Raw genomic sequence first — 19,178 nt, 5'->3', positions numbered from 1 at the left:
TATATATATATACTAGCAGGCCGCCCGACATTTCCTAGTCGTAAAATACGCTTAAATATGATATTTTGATTAATGCAGATTTCGGATGTATTATTATACTAGTCTGGATACCCGGCGTTGCCCGGGTCATTTGAGGTGCATTTTGAGCAAAAAAAAAAAAAAAAAAAAAATCTGGTAGTAGGCAGGCAAGCTCATACTTGTACAGCGAAGGAGGACAAGAACGAGAAAAAAAAAACTTACGTCTTTGCCGTTGCGTCCATCGTCATACCGGAAGTGGCGAAGGTTTAAATTAAGGCTCGTCAATCGAAAAGAGGGATGACTTTCGAATATATAGGCGAAAAAAGCGATCCCTCGCCGTAGAAAAGTGCCCAGTTGTGGGTGAAATAATTAATACTTTTAGCCTATTTTTCAATATTTTTCGTCCGGAGGGTTTGGCTTCAAAACGATACCGATCTCGTGAAAATCTTTCGCCTCTATCGAAAGTTTTAGGCAGGCAAAGATACATAATACATACATACATACATACATACATACATACATAATAGATACTTACATACATTTAAACAGACAGCTGGATTTAAATTATAGATTATATTGGCTCCAATATATAGAAATGATTTAAAAAGTTAACAAACGAAATGACGTGTCTGACACCACCGAAAATCGGAATCAAAGCAGTTGGCTTACGATTTATTTCTTCCTTTAACGTTAATACCTGCCCCATGAAGACATGTTTGCTGCAAGGGTAAAAATTAAAACATGAACCAATAGTATTTACGTTACGCATGCATATTCATAATGCTGTCCTTCGACCGTCACCTGATAGTTTTCTTTTTAATTTTTACACTTTTGTACGGATTTTCCCCAGCTAAAATCCAAATATTAAGTTTCGTATGGTTGCGAATACCCTATATATTAAGTGTTGTGTCTGTAGACTGCCTGACAGAGAGTTTTGGTAGACAATTCTTTGTAAAGAATAATATATATGCATACATAAATATATATAAAAAGGGGTTTGTGTTTACTATAACCTTTTTACGCAAATATTACGCAAGTATAAATCATGTAGAATATCTGCATGAATATAATTACACGTAATAGTTAAATAAAGATGGTAATCCTATAAGAAAACCGAAAAAACTAATAGGGAATTAATTAAAATAAATTTTGAAAAGAATATGCAAATTAGTTAAATCTTTTGCTAGTGAATGTAATTATACGACCTATATTTATGAAGATGTACTTTCTTTTTAAATAAAAAGAAAACAGGGGTCTTTTCCATCGGGCCAGGATCAAAGTGTAGTGTCTGTTCTGATGCACTTCTTTCATTTCACTGTTTTTGTCTCGCTTAGTAGAGGAGAAATGGTTCATGACAGATGCAATTTTTATTTTTGTGTATAACCAGAGTGCTCTTTTTCGCGAAGCTGGTTTCCGTCCACATTAAAAACCGACAGTGTGTCTAACTCCCCCCCCCTGGGGAAGTAAGTAAACAAACAAACAAACAAACAAACAAAAACAATACAAAAAATGTTTTTTTAATATGGGTATCAATACACACACACATACACACATATAAATTTGTAGGCGTATAGCTAAGTAGTACAGTTTGGTTTCCTAAATGTAAACCCACTGAAAACCCAGGTTTTATTAAAGAGTGCTCAATGGATAGCAGAGCAAGTATTTAGAATATTTATTACACAAACATTATTGGTTACACATATGTATACATGCTGCAGTAGAATTTCAATTTAGAAACACCGCTTTCTCATAAAATAAAAAAAATAATAATTAATTAATTAAATAATTAATTTAATAATTAATTTATTACATAATATTTATGTTGTGGTGGCACACATTCATTTGCATATGTGGATAGTAATTACCCATAAATAGGAAGACTCAGTTAGTCTGAGGGTGTGTTCACCAGAAGCCACCGAAGGCCGTCGAGAGCAGATATGTTTCTCCAGCAAAGACTCTCTTATTTGACACCATTATGTAAATATCCTGTAAATATACATTTTTCTAATACACTTCTTGTTTGATCTACCTTTGTTTTTGAGTCGTCATTTCTATTGCTTTCTACGTTACTTGTTTCAACCTGCAAACTTAACAATTTATTATAATAATATTAGTACAAAAATATTTATTATATAATATATATATATATAATATATATATATATATATATATATACTCCTAATATAATATATATAATATAGGTAATATATATAATATATAATATTTATTATATAATATATAATATTTATTATAATAATATTTATTATATAATATAACAATTAATTTATTAATTAAATAATTAATTAAATAATTAATTAAAAAGTAACTATAACTTATATGTTGTTCCTACTTTTAATTAATTATTATTTACCATTTTATCCTATTCGTCAATCTCCTTTCATACCTAAATGTTATTTATGGTTAGTATCTAGTCAAAAACAAATGTTCGATGGATAGATTTCGACCTCCCAAAATAAATTCTTCTCCCTTTGTTTGATTATTTTATGTATGTGTGTATATGCATGTATACATTTGTAGATGGATGTATTTGTATACGGGCAATTGTACATTAAAATATTAAACTATAACTTATGACTTGTACACCCTTTTACTTATTTAAACTTCCATCCCATCTTAAATTAATAAATCTGAAGGTTCACTTCAACATAACTATCTATCTGCCTGGGCCACAATGACCTCACCTGCCATATATTTATCTATTTTAACAATAGTATGACAAAACTGATTTTCCACGGAATAACGTCTTTTAGGTTTATCTTTACTATTTGTCGGATATTTAAAATTCTGTATGCTTTGTTTTTAAAGTTTTTTTTATGTGTTTTTGAAAATTTTAATAAATTTTCAATAAGATTTTTATTACATTTTAGTTCCATCTCCTTTTTAGCTTTATTGAGCTTTTATATCTGGTTTGATTTATTCTACAGGGTGTTTCAAAAGTCTTGGGAACATTACAAATGCGTATATCTCATGAACTATTCCAGGTAGAAAAATGAAACTGATGCCATTTTAAAGCTTGCTTAATCAAGTTTTTGGTCATACTAATGATTTTCGTCTTATCTTTCCAGGTGCGGTAATGGCGTTCTTTAAACAAGACAAGGCATTTTGCGTCCTCCAATTTGCAAAGACTGAATCGTGGCCATGTGTTCAGCGTGCATTTTGCAGGAAATTTAAAAAAGAAGCCCCTGAAAGGAAATCCATTGTCAGATGGCATGCTAAATTTGTGAAAGATGGGTGTTTGGGGCTTTGTCAAGCAACAAGTCTATGTGCTGCCCCTTCTAAGAGATATTGACGAACTAAAGGCTCGAGTAACGGCAGTTGTGGGAACCATTGGCGTCAAGATGCTGGAACACGTTTGGCAGGAAATGGACTATCGACTAGATGTCTGCTGTGTGACGAATATTGCTCATATTGAGCAACTTTGAAGATTCCCCACAAAACTTGAAACTTTAACCTTTCCAACGGTACCAATTTCATTTTTCAACTCCTAATAGTTTTTGAGTTATTAAAAATCGTTATGTTCCCAAGACTTTTGAAACATCCTGTATAATGTTTCTGTAATACTTATATTCGCTATGAGTTTACATTTTTTTCTACATGTAAACTGAATATTACTCTTTCTGTTCAATTATAGCTCCTTCTGAATTGGGCATTTCTATCCTCTTCAGATATGTTCGACAAGGAATACATCCGACTTTCTGAAAAAATAATCCTGTTCCCGCTAAACAGATGGAAGGATTACGATTGTGATTTAAACTCCACCAATAATTTAAAATCACCTAATTTTTTTCTTTCTCATTTCCACCCGGAATCTTTAAATAATGATCTTCCGATAAACTCTTACTGGGAACGAAAAAAGATTAAGAGATTGAGCTAATTTTTATGGACTAAAAACCACAACTCACTCATTATATTTAAATTTAGTTAAGAAAATCAAATTTTAAAAACAAAAATATCACCTCAATCCAATTTCTTGAAAAATTAACAACTTTGCAGTAAAAGTAAAAATAAATAAATATTTATTCCTCCCTGACGTAAATTATTATAAGCCCGACTACCCAACATATAAAAAAACTCATTTATAGAGACCCTCATAAATCTTTATAAAATAGTTTCACACAACACTGGATCGTAAAAACTTTGAGGCTAAGATATTATTGATCCCTATGAATATTCATAATGCCACAGAAATACTCTCACAAGGTACGCCTATATTTACCCTTAAGAACTATTAGATTAGGGCATCTTGGTCTTACCAAGGCTCAGTAAGTAAGAAATTCTTAGAGAGAAATACCCTCTCTATTAAAGAAAAAGTAAGCCTTTCTCTCTGACCAAACTCAAACTATAATTAATTGTTTTCTTGCACTAAAACATAAACATATCCGCAATTTTATTAGCCTAAACATTAACAATTATTACCAGTCGATTTCTCCTACCATCTTAACTAAGATCCCCATTTTAACTAAAAGAGACTCCGATTACACAAATTTGAAAAGCTGGATAGTCTCTTATGCATTTCAACAATAAATTTTGGATAAAAAAGATACCCTCAATAACTTCGATATCATTACGGGTATCAGTTGGTTGGTTGTTTTTGTTTTACGGCATATCAACCCTTTTCGGGTTATTCAATGCCGAATCCAAAGATTTTGAAGAATTTTTTTTTTAATAGAATATATTTGTTGTTTTCACGTCGGTTTCTATTTAACCCATAGTTGGGACCCTAACAGGTACTACCACTCCGGTCAGAGTGGACCTGGGAGCAATGGTAATTAAAGCGTGGCTCCACACTCCCCAAAGTCCACAAGCTTGGGCCTCACCACTGGATATAGTTTGAGGTCATATCCAGGACCTCCATTGAGGGACTTTTACCGTTTGCAGGGGAGCAGTCGGCGTATTCTAATGCCCCACCGACAAGGCATATGGGTATCGGATTCTGCTAGATGACGGACTTAGTAGTCATCTACCATTTGGCTGGAACAGATTTAAGAATGTATTCCTGCTTAGCGGGAACAGGATTATTCATTGTAGAGAGTAGGCTGTATTCCTTGTCGAATATATCTGAAGAGGTTAAAAAAGCTCAATTCAGAAGGAGCTATAATTGAACAGATGAGTAATATTCAGTTTCCGAGTAGAAAACATAACATAAACCAATTAAACATCATTTTAAACACATCAAAGGTATTTTTATGGAAATGATACCTTGTTCGCTACTTTTACCAGACCAACAGAATATAATAAAACTATAAGAAAATTAAAAAAAACAATCTCCAATTATCTATAGCAATAACACCAGACAAAAAACTTCTAATTTTCTTGATACCACACTAAACCTTAATACAGAATCCTTCAGTCCTTACCATAAGCCTTACATTTTTAATGTCTACAAGTTTTCAATCACCCTAATTTTATTATGAAACCCATAGTACCTTCTGTCTCTAAAATAATTTCTTCTCTTTTCGCAGACAAAAAACTTTCAACCAAAATTAAACGCTTTAAAATAACGCCTTAGAAAATCTAAGGTATAATTAAAAAATAAAATATAACCACAATAACCCTATTATCAGCCCTCTAACATCCTTACTGACGTATAACATGATTAAAATTAATCAAATTCTGTAAAAATATATTCCACTGAATAATAACTAATAATTAACCGCTTTACCCACATAGCTCCGCCCAGTGCAATAATGATCACAAGCAAAACCCCCGCAATCTTCTTAACAAAAGAAAAGTATGTGGGTAATCCCCACTTCAGCTTAAATGTTAAAACAAATATATCAATAGATTTTTTAAGATTGTAGAAATTTTTTAAGCAATCGTATAGATACAGTGCCATATTTAATAAAAACGTAATTAATTTTTCCTCCTCTACAATGCCAAATTTAGCACAGACTATAATAGCTTCTAAAAACGATAAAAACAAATTAGCTCAAACCACCTCTTTTTATAATGCCAAAAGCTAACTGCAATTGTAACAATAAGCGAGACTGCATACTCATAAACGATTGCATCCATAGGAATGTGATATATTTGTGTACTATTACTGAGTTACCTTGAAACACCCTTACAACAATGTGAAATAATTCTCCCATAACAGAAATTCCCATCCAACAACTACTCCAAATAAAACTCCAATGAGTGGAAAACATTTCCACCATTGTTTTAACACACAAACAACCACGCCACAACTAAGATCATAAATAATAATATCAATATTGATGAATATAGTGATGATAATAATAATAAACTTAATAATAATAATAATAATAACAATTACACGCTATTCTTTTCTTAAAGCACTTATAATATTCTAAACTACCCTCGAAATACAAATTCCATTATCTCCGTACAGATTGATTCTACTATTGCTTATTAAAACAACCTTGAATTAAACCACAATCCTACCACAAATCCTAAGAGAAATGAACACACCATTAACACTACGCGAACGCTAGGCAAGATATACTTATATTGACGCTACTTCATCTTTAATAAAGGTTAGAGTATCTAATCACATTTCTTCCTTTAATAATCAGATCACTGATAATACCCAAGAAACTCCTTTAACCACTTAAAATAAAAAATAAAATCTAATAATAGTCCTTTCTCTTTAATTGTGCTATTCCTAAAAAGACAAAGTCTTATACCCTAGATTCAAAATCTTATAATCCTTTCGTATTTGAAGCTATAAGTATAATTACTTACTTTCAAAGTATAAACATAATCAATTCCAAAATCGAACTTATTTCTCAATGTAAACATAAGACAACATTCAAATATAGCAAATTCGAAATTACGTAGCTTGTTTCTTAAATCTTACGCTATAAATGTACTTAATATAAGAAATTTATTTTATTCTTCTTCATTATTTTGTGAGTGAAACTATTGGAGCTGTTGTATATTTGCCCTGGCGGTGTACATGAGTATATGTATGTTTCTGCTTGTATACGTATATGTGTGAATGTATGTATGTGTATATATACGCGTGTGTATATATGCGTATATACGTGTATCTACATGCATATATATGCATATATATGTATGTCCGTGTATAATTATATGCGTGTATGTCCTCTAGGTTTGAGTGAGTTGGTTTCTTTAGTCTCATCTTTTATCCTATATTATTTCTTCTGTATATGTCTGCATTTGTATATGGATATATGTGTATATGGACAATTATATATTAAATTATTAATCTATAAATTATGATTAGTAAGCTTTACTATCTATTTAAATTTTCCTCCCATTTTAAATAAATAAATGTGAATGTTCATTTCCACATAATTTTCTTTCTGTCTGGATCACAATGACGTTACATGACCTATATTTATCTTCTAAATATAGATTGGCAACGTTGGTTTTCCATCTGTCTCTTAACCTCTCCCCCTTTCTTCTGTGTCTGTTTTTACTTTTCCTCTCTTTTTATGAATTCTTATTATTCGTTCTTCCTCTTTTTTGTTATTTATATTCTTCATTTTGTTCTTTTTTCTTACTCCACCTTTCTCAATTTCAATTTCAATTTCAATGTTTACTGTTATTCTTTGAATCTTCATTTCGCCTTTCCATTTGCTAAAATGGCTTTGCTATTTCCTATATTCATACTGCCTTTTCCTTCATATTAAAAAAAAAACAAACTTTTGAATGTTACTTCTCAATGATTTGACTGATGTTCTGGAAGCATGAACTTACCTTGGCATCTGTAATTATGTTTCCCGATCTTATGGATTATCAATGGACTTATTTGGATTTATCCTGTTGTTCCTGAATTTTACCTCCCTATTCTATGGATTTTTTCCATGTACTTTTATACTTTTACCTTTTTCCTTGTTCCTGCTTTTATAATCATTATAAAACCTCATAAACATTCACCAACTGTTAGAACATTTTTATGCAAATATGATTAGTCTAGTTCCGAATATGTTTTGTTAACATCTGGTTTCACTCTTCTCTCTTCTTTGATATTTCTTTTTCTTTTTCTTATTAACACCCTCTCTTCCAATCACTCTCTTATTAATCCCTCTGTCTTTTATATTTTATCACTTTTTCATACTATTTCTATTCCGTATTCCTCACTTAAATATTTTCTGTATCCTTACTTATTCTTACTTAATATTGTATTTTATTTTTTAGTTATTTTATTGATATTTTATTTTCCTTATTTGTCTCATCGAAATATTTGCACTTATGGTCGGCTATTTTGATTAGCGCATTTTCCTATATATATGCGGAAAAAAGAAAAAAAGAAAATAAATGTTTGTTTTTGGTAAATCGAAATATTAGCGAATCTGTTATGGAATCGTGTTTTGTTTTGGTTTTGCCACCGATTATTTTCCTGTTATTAATGTGTCTTTCATCATTGCAATTTCGAGATGAAAAAAAACTATATTGTTGCAGATATATGCGGCGGAAATTTGAGACATGAAGACGAAAAAAAAAAGTCGGAAATAAACGAATGTTTTAGGTTCCAAAATTAAAATTATAAATCCTAACCAGAAAACTAAACATTATTTAAACACCTCTGGCTATTATTATGATAAAAAATTTAAAACTATTATTATAATATAAAAATTAAAAACTATTATCATAATATAAAAATTAAAAATTATTATTATGATATTAAAATTAAAAACTATTATTATGATAAAAATTAAAAACTATTAGTATGATATAAAAATTAAAATATATTATTATGAGATAAAAATCAAACATTATTATTATGATATTAAAATTAAAAACTATTATTATGATATTAAAATTAAAAACTATTATTATGATAAAAATTAAAAACTATTATTATGATAAAAAATAAAAAACAATCATTAATATATTAAAATTAAAAACTATTTTATGATATTTAAATTAAAGATTATTATTATAATATTAAAATTAAAAACAATTATTATGATATTAAAATTAGACACTATTATTGTGATATTAAAATGAAAAACTATTATTATGATATTAAAATTAAAAAGTAATATTATGATATTAAAATTGAAAACTATTATTATGATATTAAAATTAAAAACTATTATCATGATATTAATATTAAAAACTATTATTATGATATTAAAATTAAATACTATTATTATGATATGAAAATTAAAGATTATTATTATGATTATCAAATTAAAAATTATTATTAAAATATAAAAAATTAAAAACTGTTAATATGATATTAAAATTAAAAAACGGTTATTATGATATCAAAATTAAAAACATTTATCATGATATTAAAATTAAAAACTATCATTATGATAAAAAATTAAAAACTATTATTATGATATTAAAATTAAAAACTATTAAAATGATATTAAAATTAAAAATTATTATTATAGTATTAAAATTAAAAATAATTATTATGATATTAAAATTAGAAACTATTATTATGATAATAAAAATAAAAACTATTATTACGATATTAAAATTAGAAACTATTATTATGATATTAAAATTAGAAACTGTTATTATGATATTAAGATTAGAAACTCTTATTATGATATTAAAATGAAAAACTATTATTATGATAAAAAATTAACAACTATTATTATTATATTAAAATTAAAAACTTTTATTATGATATATAAATTAAACACTATTATTATGATATTAAAATTAAAAACTATTTTTATGATATTAAAATTTAAAACTATTATTATAATATTAAAAATAGAAACTATTATTATGATAATAAAATTAAATACTAATTATATTAATATTAAAACTATTATTATTATATTAAAATTAAAACCTTTAATTAAAATCAAAAACTTATATTAAAATTAAAAACTATTATTATGATATTAAAATTTAAAACTATTATGATAATATTAAAAATAGAAACTATTATTATGATATAAAATTAAAAACGTTTATTAAAATTAAAAACTTATTATATTAAATTTAAAAACTATTATTATTATATCAAAATTAAAAACTATTATTATGATATTAAAATTAAAAATTATTATTATGATAATAAAATTAAAAATTATTATTATAATATAAAAATTAAAAACTATTAATATGATATTAAAATTAAAAACGGTTATTATGATATTAAAATTAAAAACATTTATCATGATATTAAAATTAAACAACTATTATCATGATAAAAATTAAAAACTATTATTATGATAAAAAATTAAAAACTATTATTATGATAAAAAATTAAAAACTATTATTATGATATTAAAATGAAAAACAATTATTATGATATTTAAATTATAAACTATTCTTATGATAATAAAAATAAAAACAATTATTACGATATTAAAATTAGAAATTATGATTATGATATTAAAATTAGAAACTATTATGATATTAAGATTAGAAACTCTTATTATGATATTAAAATTAAAAACTATTATTATGATAAAAAATTAAAAACTATTATTATTATATTAAAATTAAAAACTTTTATCATGATATTAAAATTTTACACTATTATTATGATATTAACATTAAAAACTATTTTTATGATATTAAAATTTAAAACTATTATTATGATATTAAAATTAAAAACTATTATTATGATAATAAAATTAAAACCTAATTATATTAATATTAAAACTATTATTATTATATTAAAATTAAAAACTTTTATTAAAATCAAAAACTTATATTAAAATTAAAAATTATTATTATGATATTAAAATTAAAAACTATTATGATGATGTTTAAATTAAAAACTATTAGTATGACATAAAAATTAAAAACTTTTATTATGATATTAAAATTAAAAACTATTATTATGAGATAAAAGTAAAAACTATTATTATGATATTAAAATTAGAAAATATTATTATGATAATAAAATTAAAAACTAATTATATTAAAATTAAAACTATTATTATGATATTAAAATTAAAAACTTTTATTAAAATTAAAAACTTATTATATTAAAATTAAGAACTATTATTATGATATACAAATTAAAACCTATTATGATGATGTTAAAATTAAAAACTATTAGTATGATATAAAAATTAAAAACTGTTATTATGATATTAAAATTAAAAACTATTATTATGAGATAAAAGTAAAAACTATTATTATGATATTAAAATTAGAAAATATTATTATGATAATAAAATTAAAAACTAATTATATTAAAATTAAAACTATTATTATGATATTAAAATTAAAAACTTTTATTAAAATTAAAAACTTATTATATCATAATTAAAAACTATTATTATGATATACAAATTAAAACCTATTATGATGATGTTAAAATTAAAAACTATTAGTATGATATAAAAATTAAAAACTGTTATTATGATATTAAAATTAAAAACTATTATTATGAGATAAAAAGTAAAAACTATTATTATGATATTAAAATTAGAAACTATTATTATGATAATAAAATTAAAAACTAATTATATTAAAATTAAAACTATTATTATGATATTAAAATTACACACCTTTATTAAAATTAAAAACTTATTATATTAAAATTAAAAGTATTATTATGATATTGTTACATTCACAACGTTTCACGATTCTCGTTTCTATTACTTTGTACTTTACTCCTTATATTCCATGAAATTTGATCAAGGTAGGGGGCAATTTTTAATTTTTTAGTAAGAATCAATCCATATAATATTCATCTTTTGCTCTTTTGTTTACCTCGAAATTGTATTTTCAGTTTCTTTCATCAAGTGGCTTCATGCATTGTCTGGTGCTATTTCCATAAAAACATGTTTTTGAATTGGAACCCATGTTTAAATTCAGAAGAGTTCCTGATGGGTAGCTATTCTATAAAAGTTGTGGATATGAAGAATTTTCAGTGGGTTGCGGTTCTGTACAGGTTCTGGATTTTATAATTTTGTAAGTAAAGAGTAACAGATCCTTCTTGTGTTGACACAAAACAGTTGTGTGCTGGAATGCTAAAAAGATTCATTTTTTTATGGAGCAATTCTGGTTTCTGATTGGGTAAGCGCTGTCTAGGAGCAAAAGACTAGTGACAGATGCACTAGCCAGATGTGGCAATAATACTCAACGCATAAGCGAATCGTGTCCTTGTAGAGATACAGGATACTATCAGGTGCGAGTAACCTTTTAGCACGGGAGCGAAAGCCCATTTTTCTTGCATCAGCCTTAGCAATTGCCTCAGTGTATTTGTTTCGATTTATGTTGTCTGTGAATATTAATCCTATGAGTTTGATGAGTTTCCAGTCAGTGTATTATTAACCATTGCAATCAGTGGTTGATAAGGTTTCTTGTAATTATTAAATCAAATAAGCTTAATCTTAGCAGCATTGAACGTTACAAACCAGTTATGGCCCCATTTCACTACAGACTGGAAGTCTTCCTCTAGAGTCTTAGCAATTTCCTTATATATGTGTTCATCGTTTTAACCTCGTGTCTGCTACAGAGCGTAGTGTCATCTTTTCTGGTATTAAGTTCTGTTTTGGAGAAAAGAGGCCTTGGGACGAGTATATTACAGTGTAGTAGTTGTAGCAGTAGTAGCAGAAGTAGTAGTAGTGTACATTGTTCAAGGTGATATAATCTTTCCATGCATTAATTTCGTCTTTTGTGTTGTGAGGTTTTGTGTCGATTATATTACATTGTAGTAGTAATGGTAATAGTGTTATGGAGAGAGGCGAACGAAAATAAACAGTGGTGATGACCTGGATCCTTCACGTCAAATAGTTTACGAGTCAGACCCGGCGATCGAAAATAAACAATGAAATCCCCCGGGCTGGAAATCCCTGCGCTGGTGACGACCTGGATCCATGACTTCAAATCGGTTATGAGTCAAACCGAGGAGGTCGGAGATACTTCAATTAAAGAGAAAAGATAAACAAAGTAAGACAGCCAGAGAGACGGCTAGCCGAGGGACAGTTTGTCACAGTTCTTTTTTTTACACATTGATCACCACTTATCAAGGCCCGGAAGCCACTCAGAGATAAAGGTTATTGCAAGTACATTACGTTAGTGTGGAGATTTGATGAAGTGTTTACTTAAGGGGGCGGTTCATTAGGAATTTGTTAACGTTGGACTTGAAGACATCCAAGTTGTAGTCAGGTGGGAAGCAGGCAGACGGAACAGTTCCACAGGCGTGCAGTTCTAAGAAAGAAGCTTTGTTCATGGAATCCACGTTTTGATATAGTTCGCGACCCATCCTACCACTAACCCCCTCACCGCCGTCATTGTGTTGAAGTGTGTGTATTAAATATCGTAAAATAAACTAAGTCTGTTTTTATAAAAAAATGTCTCGTATTCATTGATAAATGAATTAACTGTCCACTCTAATCGCTAAACGATCACTAAATAGACATACACATAACAATAGTAGTAGCAACAGCAGCAGCAGGAGTGGTAGTAGTAGTGTATGCTTTTTTGAGATGATATCATTAATTCCTCCTTCTAGTGTTATGTCCGTTCTGTTTTCTAGAGACAAGCCTCCATTTTATGGAAATACAGAGTACATATTTCTGGCACAAGAATCAAACATTTTAAAAAGTTAATATTAGAATAAAACCCAATAATATAATCTTATGGGTTTTGCGATAAATGACTGAAATTTAAAGCCCTGGCAACATCTACTGCCCCTGCTAAAACACAGGCAAGAACACTTGTTTAAATTAAGAAAAGACGCAAACATAAACCGAACCTTACGTTAATGAGGATAATTTAATTACTTTTCCGTGGATGGTGTTTAAATATTAATTTTTAATTATATATTCCGAACAACTTGCTAAATAAGCACCTTAACAATCTATTGGAAAAGCGAACCCTCAGAAGATAATTGTCGTAGTTAATGTACACTTATGAGAAAACACCTTTTCATTACTGTATAGGGCTAGTTTCGTTTAGCAGAAAGGAAGTGCTTTCATGTAAGCAAACAGCAAATGTTCTACGTTTTTAATGTATCCGTGAAACACCACACACACAGACACACAGAGATACGCAGAACCACACAAACACACTCACACAGACACAGACAAACAGACAGACAGACACACACACAAACACACAGACAGGCACACACACAGACACACAGATACACGCACACAGACGCACGCAGACACAAAGACACACAGAGCACATACATAGACACACACAGACACACACATACATACATAGACACACATAGATACATAGACACAGATACACGCACACAGACGCACGCAGACGCACAAAGACACACACAGCACATACATAGACGCACACAGCACATGCACAGACACACACAGGCCCATACAGACACACACAGACACACAGAAGCGCACACAGACATATACACAGACACACACACAGACACACACAGGCACACACAGACACACAGACACACACACACAGACACACCCTCACATAATTGCAAATACGATTCGCTTATTCCCCCAAAAAGGCCGATTTATTGTCTTCTCGTTCTTCCCCTCTTTAATATAATGAAACTTCTATTTATTTTCAAGTATTTCTGGGCAAAACTGATTTTCACGTCTCCTTCTCCATCTGAACACTATGATCAATAAAATCTTCGTATTTCTCCGGGTTATGCTGAGTTGCCTGTTTCTTTCCTCTACTCCGAGTTTTTTTGGACGCCAAAATATAATAGAATTTCATACCTGAGAACTTTTTCCTCAATTACAACAGAATAACATAAAAAAAAAAACATTTAAAATATTGATCCAAAAATCGAAAAATTAGAAAAAGATCGTCAATTATTTCATGTAGAAATCTCAATTTGTTTGAAGGGAAAGTAAAATGTTGATTTCGACGCTGTTTGTTAATCAGGTTTGCACGAACAATCGATTTATTATTTCATTTTAAAAAGCTTAATTTATAACGTGACAGCATCAGTGACGTTTTGATCCAATCGATAGAGTATTCGCTTACGAAGTTCACTTTTGCAAGTTCGCGTCATCCACGTAGGCTTTTTTTTTTTAAATAATGTTTTCTCTCCTCTATCCTTTCGAATTTTCAACTTTCTAACGCGCGCCCATCACGCTATTAAAACACGATAAGATGGCGCATTACAAACGCCATTTATGACAAAATATGTTCTTTTTAGCTTTATATTTTTTTCTTCATAATAATTGTTCAATAAAGTCTTAATTTTTTTAAATATTTGTTAAAAGTAAAGGAAAACTGCCTTTTTGGCATTTTTATATTTCTCAGTTTTTATATCACTTTAAATGAGTTTTTAATTTCATGATTAAATCATTTTTTCTTTCTTATTTTCTAATTAATAATAACCAATGAACCACATTATTTTTTCATGAATTAGATCATACTGTATTTCCCAATTTTATTGTATAAATCAAGTTGACAAAGAATCTCATTAGAATTTGGTGGCGCTTAAAAGGGCCGTTTTTGGTAACTCTCTGGAGTACCTATTTACTATGCCTCCCCACGGGACAGAGTTAGACACCAGGGTCGTTTTTTAACGCGGAGAAAAGGTACAAAAATAAAAATTGTCTTAGTCGTGAAGGATTTCTCCTCCACCGAAAGAGAACAAGAAATAGAAGTGCAGCATCTGAAAAACAGATACTCATGTAACTTTTTGGGATGTAACAACCATTATCTACTGAAATCCATGTCTTCATAGTTTTAGTTAATTTTAAAAAAGGTAGATAACAACTTTTTGTAAACCGTAACAGGCTACCGTATCTTGAAAATCTCACGTAAAACAGCACTTGCAGATATAATAAATGCTTGTAATTTTCACACCCTGTTTTTTTTAAGAAAATATTTTTTAAAATCGATTCTTTAAAGCATCTCTCATGGATTGGTATATGGAACATTTACGCATTCTAAAATTAAATTTTTAATTTATTTTTCAAGATTTTAATGATAAGCATATTTTAGCGTTTTCGCAAAATTTTTTTTTCCTCATCTGAAAAATAATAATTATTGATAACATATTCAATGAATCCCACACTTCAAAACGCAAAAGATAAAAACAATTAAACACATTAAAATTTCGGATTTTAATCTTCGATATCGAAGGCACCCTGAATTGTTTTTGTTTCAGTTTTCTTACTCTCCTACCACAAATAAGTGTGTTCTTAATCGGTCGCGTAGAAATGAGGAAGCAGGGTATGAAGTCCCCCAAGATATATTTATACAACGAATATGAAAAAAGTTAAACAGATATATTTTTTTTACTTAAATGAAAATTTTATATTGATTAGATAGTTATCTGATTTTTGGTAGATTTTTAAAGACAGTCGCTGTTGCGGAAAAAAAAACTCCATGAATTTGGGGATCACTATATATATATATATATATATATATATATATATATATATATATATATATATATATATATATATATATAGTCTTGGAAGTTTTTAATCTTTAAAACTATACAAAAATATTTTTATCATTCGTTAGAAAACTATTTAATCAGTAAGTCATTCAATCACCTGCAATCACTGCATCAACTTGCTCTCCCGAATTTACTATAGTACTAAAGTTTATAATTTACTTTTAAAGGGATCATCAGTTTTTTACCATGAAACATTGTTTCGAGGATTTAATATATATATATATATACATATATATAAATATATATATATATATATATATATATATATATATATGTGTGTGTGTGTGCTAAAAGTTTTGATCCTAAATACGCAATAATGCACAATATAGAAAATATGCATAAATAGACAATCTCAATTTACAATATGAATAAAGATAGCTGCCGGAATAAAAACATTATTCAACAACCAGAAATCGCATGCACGACAAGCGAAAAAGGCGGAACTGCTTGTCCGGCGATTCGTCACCATCTCCCCCTTAGAGCCAACAAACAAGTCCCTCCCAAATTTCCCTATGTGGACTGAAGTCAAACTAGATGATGTAAAAATCACACCTTCTCATGTCCGCGATATCATAAAAATCTTTAAGACGCCAAGGTGTATGGGCTTGATCGCTTCCCTGTTATACTAATTAAGAAATGCTCAGCTAAGCTAGCTCCCGTACTTCCAATATAGATGGAAGGTGGCCTCTGTGGTACCAGTGTACACGAATTCTGGTGAAAGGACTGACCCGCTAAGTTATCGCCCTATTATCTTCCTCCCCTTTTCGCTAAAAACGTTGAGACACTAATCAAGTACTAGTCCACCACCTCCCAAAAGGAAATCTTCTCTCTGACAAACAGTATGGATTTAGGCAATGTCGGTCTACTACAGATATTTTAACAGTCATCTCTGAACGCATTTACCATGTACTGGATAAGGCGGGCGAAGCCAGGGCTGTAGCCCTTGATATATCGAAGGCCTTTGACAAAGTCTGGTACGGAGGGCTGCTAATGAAATTAAATGCTACGGTATAACTGGACGTGTACTAAATATAATTAGATCCTTCGTAGACAATAGGACCATCCATGTTGAAATTGATAGACGCACATCCAATCAGCATATCATTAATGCGGGAGTGCCTTAGGGATCGATCTACGGACCACTATTATTCCGGATATTCATAAACGACCTTCCGGATAATATTTAGTCCGAGATGGATATGTTTGCTGATGATACGACCCCCTATAATATGCGCAAGGGAAGAACAGATCTACCTACATTTAAGACAATGGCAGAATTGTTAGAAAATGACCTCTAGGCAGTAGTGGAATGGGGTCTCAAAAGGATAGCAACATTTAATGCTAGTAAGATTAAACCGCTCACTTTTAACAATTACAAGACGCCTTTCAACCCGCATATATCCGTAGCAAATAACACCCTACATGAGAATTTTTCCTTCAAACTCTTCGGCCTAACATTCACAAACAATATGAACTGGAACACATACATTGAGAAAATTGCGAAAGCTGCTGCAATGAAGGTGTTTTTCCTTTATCGAGCTAGAAAACGCCTCACACCTTGGAGTATCCTGCACCTCTGCACAGGCACCAATAACCCATGCATGGAGTATTGTTGCCACATCTGGGCTGATGCATCTACCACTAGCTTCTCCCTCTTATATAATGCCCCCCAAAAACTTTTCAATATAATAGGTTTCACTTTTTAACTAAGCTCCAACCCCTGCCCCATCACTGCAATGCTGCGTCTCTGCGCTTGTTTTGCAAATATTTTAATTGAATGTGCTCTGATGAACTTGTTGCGCTTGTGCCCCCTCGACCTATATATCCCCGAAAAACCCGATTAGCAATAAAATCTTACGCCTTCACTGTTGAGGTCCCTCAATACGAGAAGGCTTTCTACTCTAATATTTTTTAACTCGAACAGCTAGACTTTGGAATTCCCTTGCTGCTACTTGTTTCCTTAGTTATACTGGTATGCAGAAGTTTAAAAGTAACGTAAACCAACGTCTAGTTAAATTTTCCTAGGCATGGCTCCAAATAGTAGCCCCTTACGTCTAAATGAGGCTATGCCTTGCTAGGGTTGAATGTGAGTTAAAAAGTATCTGTAAATGAATGTGTGGGAGTTGAACACTCTTAGCCTAACTCGATTGTCGCCCTTTAACTCAGAAGAGCGACCTAGCTACGTCACTTCCTGTTTCTCATATTTCACCCTCTCTTCCGCTGAACGCTCGACCAGTCAATATGTGACAAACACCGCTCCGGTGGGGGCCATGAGCCACCGCCGTGTCCTGACTAGCCAGTCAACCGCAAGTAACGTTACTTATCTCTCAATGAACTCTCATTCTTTCTATCCTCTTTCCTGTATATTTATGCAAATAAATTGCATTTGTTTCGTTGATATATAACGGTATATTTTCGTCTTCATTATGCGACCTTTTGTCTTTTCAATTCCTCTACCATTAAATACATCCACACCCATTTCACCATTATATGCATGGGGGACGGGATCGTCTAAAACACTGCAGATGTCCTGTCCCCAACAAATGTCTACTCTTTTGGATACTTTTTTGTCTTTGTTCTTTTGCAACGGTCAGCGTGCGACGTGTGGACCACGGGTGTCAACATATAATGATTACATTCTATCAAGGGTCAGCCCCATGAAAGAGAGACCATTGATTTCTAAGAACGTAAACTGAACTGAAATAAAATACAGAGAGACATACAAATTCTCTTAATATAGTAGATAAAAAAATCGTTAAATGCAAATTCTCCACTTAAATAAATGCGTGTCATGTATACTTTTTTTTTTTCATTTTTTTCACTTTTTAGAAGTCGTAAACACTTAACCCGCCGT

The sequence above is a fragment of the Euprymna scolopes genome, chromosome 38, assembly GCF_053919585.1.
Source record: "Euprymna scolopes isolate OS-2025 chromosome 38, ASM5391958v1, whole genome shotgun sequence".
Classification (NCBI taxonomy): domain Eukaryota; kingdom Metazoa; phylum Mollusca; class Cephalopoda; order Sepiida; family Sepiolidae; genus Euprymna; species Euprymna scolopes.
The sequence above is the reverse complement of the archived record's forward strand: the minus strand, read 5'-3'. Positions refer to the sequence as shown.